This window comes from Neomonachus schauinslandi, chromosome X (genome assembly GCF_002201575.2).
Source record: "Neomonachus schauinslandi chromosome X, ASM220157v2, whole genome shotgun sequence".
NCBI lineage: Eukaryota > Metazoa > Chordata > Mammalia > Carnivora > Phocidae > Neomonachus > Neomonachus schauinslandi.
Genome location: NC_058419.1, coordinates 7,286,014 through 7,295,682, shown reverse-complemented (window position 1 = coordinate 7,295,682; position 9,669 = coordinate 7,286,014). Strand labels below are relative to the sequence as shown.

Genomic DNA, 9,669 nt, shown 5'->3' with positions numbered 1-9,669 from the left:
TTAATGTCCTCTCCCTCTGAAACCACCACCACCTCTTCCTCCTCTGAAGCCTCCACTTCCACCTTGTCTTCCACCTCTGTCACCTCCTCCCCCCCCCCTCCTTGGCCTCCCCTGCCACCATCTCTTGGAGGTCCCTTCTCACCTGGAGGTCGAGGGGTAAAAACCTCTGTGGTGGTAGCAGTTTATTCAGGTCTGTATAGAACTTCTGCAGTTTTTTTTTTTTTAAAGGAAGATGCCTTCATATTTTCTGACAACTTCACGGAAAAATAAAAATCTCTAAGTTGCCCAAATATTTCATCCACTCTACCAAGTTGTTCTTTGTTCTCTAAATAAACTGGGGCATTGAAATAAGGCATGTTCTTTTCGTCTGTAGTACATTTATAAACTGTGTTGTCTTCACAGGGATGCAGGAACTCTCCTAATAAAATGACATGTTCCAGAGGTCCTCGGTCTTGGTCTTTGTTAAAGCCTCCACGGCCACGAAAGAGTGATGTTATTTTCTAAGTTAGGGTCTTGGGGAAAAGTAGAGGAGATAACTTTAGAGCAGAGCATGGACAATGTGCCAATATTGACAGGAAGAAAGGCCTAGCATATGTGTATATTTATGGGAAGGGACATGATATATATTGTGATAGCTTGTAAAGTTCTTTTCTGAACTTCTTTCTTTATCTATCTGTCTGTCTGTCTCTCCCCTCCTTATTTTCCCCCAAGCAATGTTATCAGCTGAAAGTAAAGGTGGAGAAGAAATTGTTGGATATCTGAAATGGAAGGATAATGCAGAAAATAGGTTTCTATGACAGTGAGGGAAGGAGTGAATTACAGAAATATATTACAATTGCCTAGCAGCATTCAGAGCCTTGCCTAACCTTAAGAGGTTTAGAATGGCAATCTTTCTGGGTTTCCAGAAGTAGAGGAAAACCAGTTATATTAATGTCTATCATACGGATGGACTGTGGAATTTAAGCTAGGTAGAAATGAGTGAAAAGTTACTAAGGGTAATGAGCCTTGGTGGGGAGAGGATAATTGGAGTTGGGGTACTGGCAGAAATGAACTGCAAATATAGAACATGGTAGACAGAATGAGGTGTTTGAAACTGAAACTCTGGAGTGGTTACATCTTTGGTTATGACAGGGTCTAGCATATACCCATGGGAGTAGAGGGATAAGATAAGGTGAAAAAAGAACATTTGGGAAGAGGAAGTCAAATGAAATTTCAGGGTGTTTGAAGAATTACCCATGTGAATAATGAAATTACCATGAATTATGGCTGGGGTAGTATTAGAGAGTGACAGTGAGCTAAGAGATAAAATCTCCAGAAAAGCCTGGAGGGCTTGGCCATTTTCAAGGTCATTACAAAGACAGGGTGTTGACCACTCCCCGTTGTAACCATTTATAGATATTTGAAGCAAGGAGATTTTGGGGAGGGAAGAAGGAGAATATAATTAAAACATCTTATAGATAGTTTGGTGGGGGGGACTTGGCCATTTTCAAGGTCATTACAAAGACAGAATGTTGACTGTTAATTCGGTATCATCATCGTCCTCCAAATACCTGAAGCCATTATGGCTAATTTTAATCACTTACCAAATTGTAACATTTGTTCAGATAATCAATTAATTGTTTAGTAGTCACCTGTGACTGACCTGGAAGTGGATCATTAAGTGTGGAGATTTTCCTCAAAGTGGAAATATAAAAATGAAAACTGGAATCCTTATGTTAGCTGAAGAATTTGACAATCCAAGGGAAAGTGATTCAATGAAGATCATAGTGTTAATAAGTAGCAGAGCCAACAATAGAGTAAAGCTGAGTTAACGTGGACAGATTTAGCCACAAAGCAAAATAAAACAAAATAAAAGCAACAAGGGCAGCAATAACAACAAACAAAAAAGAAAACAGGATGGCCTGTTAAATTTGGATTTCACACAAACAGTACATTGTTTTGGTAGTAGTATGTCTCAAATATTGCCACAAAACATTCTTGTACTTAATGTGTTGGCAATGCTGTCCTCAGTAAGTCAGTTCACTGGTTGTCTCTGCCTCTGTCCCTGTTGCTACAGAGCCTCATTGTATAAGTTATATGGTGCGTGTGTGTGTGTATGTGTGTGTGTGTATTGGGGGAGGATCATTATAAGAAACAATGGTTTGTATTTTCTTTGTGCGTAAGCATAATACCTTTAGAGTATTTTATGAGAGTTGAAGGCAATTATAACTAAAAGTCAGAGAAGCCAAACAGATGTGGCCGGTAAAGTATTTGTTTAAAGGCTGCATCATCACACCAAGTATGCATCTTTCTTATAAGGACTGCTTCTTGATTCTCTTTCTGATAGTCTAACAATTCAGGAATAGTTGCAATTTCTGGGAAGAGGAGGAATTTTGTTGCAAGGTCGGGCAAGTATACTCCTCTTTACCATTTTCCTTGCCATGGTTTTTTGTACTGATTTAGAATCATGTTATTAGCCCAAAGAGATTCTATTTATAAACAAGGACAATAAATGTGCACTAGCCAACATATATTTTCTACAAAACCTTTTTCCAAAACCATTGCCTGATCTCTTTCAGTGACAGAACCTTTGGTTCCATAGCTATTCGAATTATTTCTAAGTGACTTACCACATCATTAGAGATTACAGCTCTCTCCTGGACAAAATCAATCCGTTTAAATAGGAAATGATTTGCTTCCAGATTAACACAACATTAACATTTGAAACTATTGACTAAAAATGTCAGCCTTTCACATTTTAAATAAACAGACTTGCTGGCGCCTGGGTGGCTCAGTCGTTAAGCATCTGCCTTTGGTTCAGGTCATGATCCCAGGGTCCTGGGATGGAGCCCCGCGTCGGGCTCCCTGCTCAGTGGGAAGCCTGCTTCTCCCTCTCCCACTCCCCCTGCTTGTGTTCCCTCTCTGGGGGACTCTCTCTGTCAAATAAATAAATAAAATCTTAAAAAAATAAAAATAAAGTTAAGTATCTGGTCCAATATCATGTAGCTGGCAGGGCTGTCATACAAAGTCCAAAGCCTGTGCTCTGTTTGCTGGGGAGTTACACAAAGCCTTTGAAAAAGAGCTCAATATTGATCGGTGATATATCTTGTAAGATGTTTTTTGATTATTCTGAAAAAAAAATTATTACTAATAGACAATAACTTATTTGTATATTGTCTTACCATTATCAGTGTACTTTCATTTATACTACCTTAGAGTGTCTCAATTGTGTTTTAAACTCATATCAACCATCAGAGATAGACAAGGTCAGTATATTTAGCTCATGCTACCAACAAAGTAGCGAAGAGATTAAATGCTGTTGCCAAGGTCATAGATGAAGTAACAGAGCCAGGAATCAGGTCCAGACCTCTTGCCTCTAAGATCTACTACACCGTGCTGATGATGCCCTTTGGATGCCATCCTCACTCACTCTGCTGGGGCTCTGACAGACTGCATTAGGCATCCTTCTTTTGCAGATGCCTTCATTCCTCCATTCGGTTTCTCATACCCCCTGTTGGGCCTCTCTTCCATGGTGATGCCCACTCCACATTACTCTTGCTCTGATAGCCTTCTTCATGCCACATAGCTTCTTCCAGATGCCAGGCATGAAAACCTGCCTTGCTTGTCTCATCTCATTCTTTAGGACCGAGTTGTTCTGGAACAGAAGAGGAGGCGAGTCTCTAAAGGGATATGGTCCCTGAATGAAGGGAAGCACGCAAAGACAGTCTTCACCTTTACTTAGTTTTTCTTGTGCAGTTTGCTGGGAATAAGTAGCAGTCTTACTGGACTGAAGCTATAGAAGTCAGGGTCTGAGGCTGTCAGGGTGAATGGATACTGAGGGGGCAAATCTCTAGAGAGGACAGAACCACACAATGGAGCTTCCTCAATCTGTGTTTCTCACAAAATATATAGTTGGCTCACTCCAGAGCTGCACAAATATAGGGTGAGACTCCAAGGGACTCAGCAGAGATTAGCAACTAGGATGCTAAAGAGCTGCACAGAGATTACAACTGCTATGTTTTCAAGGCATTTTATTTGTATAATTATTTGTTTAATATTTTTCTTCCTACGTGGAAGAAAAAGTATAGAGCAGGTTTTATCTCCCATCAACTTCTGGATTTCTTGGGCCATATTAATATAATGTAGATATCATATATTTACTATGTCTATTCAACAATCATTCTTACATTGACATTGAGTTTTATAACCAACTTAAATTTGCTTTACATTTGAGGCTTAACCCTAAACCTCCTCAAAAGCAGTTGCTAATTGTAAACTCTGTGCAGCTTTCTGTGTATAGTGGGTTTAGTGTTTGAGGTCAGTCTTCTTAAAATCATAATTCTGCATCCATGGGTTATTCAAAGTGTGTGTGTGTGTGTGTGTGTGTGTGATCTCACATAACAGCCTGATTGGAGTAATGGCAAATGACATGACCAAGCAATGCACAAGCAGATAAATACAAATAACCAGGAAGCATATGCAAAGTGCAAAGTGTTTAACCTGATTAATTATCACTGGAATGAAGATTAGAACAACAGCTATCACATTTGAAACATCAGAAAGTAGGGATGGTGCCAGCGGTTAAGCCTCTGACTTCGCTCAGGTCATGATCTCAGGGTCGTGAGATGGAGCCCCAGTTGGAGCTCGGCAGCCAGTGTTGTCTGCTTAAGACTCTCTCTCCTCTCCCTCTGCCCCTCCCCCACTAAAATAAATAAATAAATCTCCTTTAAAAAAAAAGAAACATCAGAAAATAAAAATAAAAGTGCTAATACTAGGATTGGCATGGATATGAGAAAATGGGTCCTTTCATACATTGCCAGGGGAAATGTAAATTTGTACAAGGTTTCTGGAGAACAACGTGACAAAATGTATCAAAGTTCTTAGTGTGTTTGTATCCATTTTTTCTGGTGGGGCTATTGTAAATATTATAAATATTGTTGCTACAGACATACTTTAACATATGCCTTGGTTCAAGAATTTCTCCTAGGGTAGCAGTTCTCCAACACTGGACTTCCAACACCTTAGGACCTCCTTTTTTTTTTTTAAAGATTTTATTTATTTATTTGAGAGACAGAGTGAGGGAGAGAGAGCGCAAGCCAGGGGAGGCAGAGGGAGAGGGAGAAGCAGACTCCCCGCTGAACAGGGAGCCCGATGCGGGGCTCGATCCCGGGACCCTGGGATCATGACCTGAGCCGAAGGCAGATGCTTAACCCACTGAGCCACCCAGGCGCCCACCTTAGGACCTCTTTAAACTCTTATAAATAATTAAGAAGAACCCCAAATATGTGTATATATAAACATGCCATATTAGATAGTAAACTGAAAAATTGATATTTCTGTCATTTCATTTGAAAATAACAAACCCATTACATGGTATTAAAATATTTTAATGAAGAGTAACTATGTTTTCAAAACAAAACACAACAAAAGCAATGGGGAAAGGGACTTTTTTTTACATTTTGCAAACCTCTTTTTAGCACGCGGATTAAGAACAGCCAGTTAAGTCCACATAATCTGTTTCTGTACTCAATCTACCACAGGATATCATTTTGGTTGAAGTAATTTTCTCTCATATATGCATTTGAAGCAATAAATTTACTTTAATAATGCTTTAACTGCATTCCCTAAATTCTGATATGTAGTATTTTCATTAACATTCAGTTTGAAATATTTTATAATTGTTACTATTTTATTTTTGGCCTGTGTTTTATTTAGACCATTGATGTCTTCAAAATAAAAGTTCAAATTAAGTTTTCCAAAATCTCTAAGTAACTTTTAGGACAAATGTGGCTTTCATGTCCATTTATTTTCAGGGTTACCATTTTCCTTGTTAATTTCATATTTTCTCATTAGTTATTTGATACTAAGAAGGTGTGGGGACATTTTGTTTCACAAGATGTCTGTGTATCAAATCATCACACTGTACACCTTAAACTTACATATGTTATATGTCAATAATATCTCAATAGAGCTGGGGGAAAACGGCAGCAGGGGATATGATCTGTGTGTATAGATCCAGCTTCTTTAGTTTCTGGAGTGTTGAACTGAATAGCCTAGCCCACAGTTTTTTTTTAAAAAAATACCTTTAGTAGCTTTTTAATTATTAGGGCTTTTTTCTTTTAAATTCTAGAAATTCCATTTGGCTCTTTTATAAATACCAATAATCTTTTTAAAAAGAATATCCTTCTTCTCTTTCATGTATTTCATTTAAAATTTTTTTTTAGATCATGTATTTCATCTTATCTTTTATTTGTTTAAATATAAATACACTAAATTTTAGATTTTGTATTAGATAATTCCGTTAAATATAGATTCTGAGCTAATTATAGAGTTTATTGTTTCTGCTGATTCTGTTTGGAAGTGGGTCTGGCCTATTATGTATTTGGGGACTAAAAACTCATAGAATCCAGCTCTTTTTGTGGAGATCCTAAAAATTCTGAGTTAAGGACCCATCTCTCCAGAGAACATTAGCATTTGTTTCTTCCAAGAACACCAGGATGCTACTCAATTAAAAACACTTGATTTTAATTTCGTGTCTTTTCCCCCCCATGCTGCAGAGGGGATGTAAATTTGAGCCCCTTTGCCTGCCTAAGGATTGATTGTGCTAATGTTAGAGGAGTTAGAGGGGTCAGAGGAGACTTCTTTTTCACCTAGACTCTAAAATGAAACAAAGTTCTTTATTATCTTTTTTTACTGTCTTGTGGATTTTCTCCCAAGTCCATCTTTTCATGGAAGATGTAGACTTTTCAGAATCCCAGATTTTTACAGAAGATTTTAGCCTTAATTCCTTCCTATGAGGCTCAAGGCTCGAATCCTTTCCTTCACTTGGCTGGTTAATAAGTCTCTTGGTTATCCAGATAGACAAACACCTGCAGATACCATGGTAGCTTCAGTTTCATGTGCTGTTCTTGGCTTCTTCCATTTGATTCTTCATTAATGTATTGTGAGTTTGGATACGCATTAAGTTGTGTTTGATATTTTATCTGGCCTATCGATCCATTCCATACTGGAGTGACTTTAAAGTTACTTAATATATTGCCGGAAAGAGCAGTCTCATAAAGATCTTTTTAAAGACACTATCATGAATATATTTTTCAAGGTCGTGGTGAAGGGAATGTCCTCTCAACTCCCTCTGGGGGTATAAGTAGGTACACCTGGGAAGGGCACGCAAAGCAAATCTTTCTCATCAGGTTCATTCCATACATTATATCTAGGAATTGCTAACATTTTAATTATATTTAGCATGACTCCCAGTACTGAGACTTTTTAGTCGACCAACTGGGCAAACAGAAGCAATCTTAACTTTCTGCCAGCCCATCTGCAAAGGACACCTGTATTGATAATTTTGACCCAATATAAAAATGCTTTTCTTTTACAAATTAGAAAAGTCCTGTAATCTATGTTGTATCTGACTTGTGTTCTAGCATTAAACTTTTTAATTAATCTCCCAGAGAATACTGGGATCTGGCTCTATTATTAGACAAAGAGGAGCATTGGCTTTTGTCAGGAGGTAACTCCCCAATGATAGTGTTAGAATCTGCAAGGAAGAGGATAGAGAGGATACTTCTATTTGTTAAGGGAGTCTGGGATAATTTGGCTGTGGGAGTTTGGGTTTGGTAATACCTGGAGACCTCTGTATCTGTTGATATTACCTTTCCTATTATCTATATCCAACTTGTTCATGTTCAATGCCATAACACTCAATAGAGAATTAGGGAAGCTGGGGGTTTAACTGAAATTATGATTTGGCAGCTAAGAGGGTCATACTACATATTTGGTTTTCCTCTTACTCAACCCTATAAAATACAAGAGACAATAGATTCATTTAGCATGCTCATGGTCATATAAATCCCTGCCTTGATACTAGAATTTAGGGATTTGAGAATCTTGATCTTTTTCCATAAAGTGTCCAGAGCTATTGGAAGCAGCCATCTGTACCCCATGGTCCTTGAATTTCTGCATATTGTCTTAAAAGCGGCAACCACTCCCCCAAATTTTACTTTCAATGATTACCACATTCTAGGTGCCCAGATGCCTAATTTAATAATCTATTTTGTCATTGTATGACATGGGCTACTGGGTGAGTATCCATAAATATTAGTGGGATCTTTCACAGCATTCAATCCACACTAAGCAAGATAATTAATCCCCGTTTCCCTGCATTTCTGGGTAACTGTGGCATGCAACACATTCATTGTAATAATCTTAGTATTGCTTGGAATTCTTGGTTGCAAACAACGGAAAACAATTCTAGTTGACTTAAGCAAAGAAGTCAAGGGTATTGAAGGATCTCAGTTTCCTCACAGAACTGACATAAGGGAGGGAGACGCACCCTCAAAATATAGATAGGAACCAAGGGAGATTAGAATTTGCCTTCAAGTGTGTTTATATGATAGATAGCTGAAAACAAACTAAAAAAAGACAAATGAAAAGTATAGTGAGTAAAGGCATGGTTTTAAGTCCTATTATGTCATGTCAACAGGAATTGGTCAATCAGTGAAGCGAGTAATTTCAAGAAAGTAAAAATGAGTTTCAGGAGAACCAAACCAAATAGGATTCTAGCATATGTACGAAGTAAGCAGATATAGGCCACAAAATAGGAGCTAAAACCAAATTGTAAAGAGGCAGATAGAAATGCAGTTCCCATAACAAGTTAGCAGGTTTATGTAAAGAGCGTATCAGGACTATGACTATAACCAAATGGCAAAGATTTGCAAGCTTATGTTCTAATCTCAGAATAACCACTCTACTTTGTATAAAAAGATAAGTGATTGCATAATGGAAGTCAGAAGTTGAGTCTACTTGATAGTTCTCTTGGGATTCCAGCAGTTGTCCACAGCAGATAAACACACACACACACACACACACACACACACACTAAATTGCAAGAGGTTAGGTTAACTTAGATCAGAACCATAACTTGGTTTTGATATTAAAACTTCATTACAAAGAACCATAAAGTACTAAAAGAGTTTCTACTGTATTTGGGGCAAAGCTTTGGCATTTTGACTTTTAAATTTCATAGTCTTCCTTTCTAGCTAAGTTCTTCAAAACATATTCAAGCACGTACTCATCAGTAATTACCACCTGATTTCCCATTTGAACTTTACCTAAGTAGATAATGTCCTTTATATCTGTCATCACCATAAGCCATCTTATTAACCTAGAGAGGGAAAACCAGGTGAAATCATGGTCTCTTTTCTTCCTTTGTCCATTTGTACAGTTTTGTCCAATTAGAAGAGACCTTTGTGGGAAACGGTTATATTTTGAGCTCAAAACATATTTGAATAGTGCAGATTTGGGGGAAAATAATCATTGTTTTCTCAACATCCATGAACTTACTCTTCTAAAGAGCAAATATAAAACCTATTTTAAATCAGAATACTACTTTCAGTAAGCAAAACTGAAAACCATGTTAATTTTAAAATCTAAACTCAAAAGCATCATTCCTGTTTCAATCTGTCAGTATTGATATATAGGTTTGCCTTAAGCATTCTGTTTGACTTTTTCGGTGTCAACGTCAAATGTCATCTTTTCTAAGATTGATATTAAAAATTTAACTTCTTTCTGGGGCACCTGAGTGGCTCAGTTGGTTAAGTGACTGCCTTTGGCTCAGGTCATGATCCTGGAGTCCCAGGATGGAGTCCCACATCAGGCTCCCTGCTCAGCAGGGAGTCTGCTTCTCCCTCT

The 9,669-nt window shown here is 37.8% G+C and overlaps 1 pseudogene; it reads right to left on the bottom strand.

The window, feature by feature from the left end:
• LOC110575767 lies at positions 1-7,662 on the bottom strand (annotated as a pseudogene).
• Between the last annotated feature and the right edge of the window lie 2,007 nt (positions 7,663-9,669).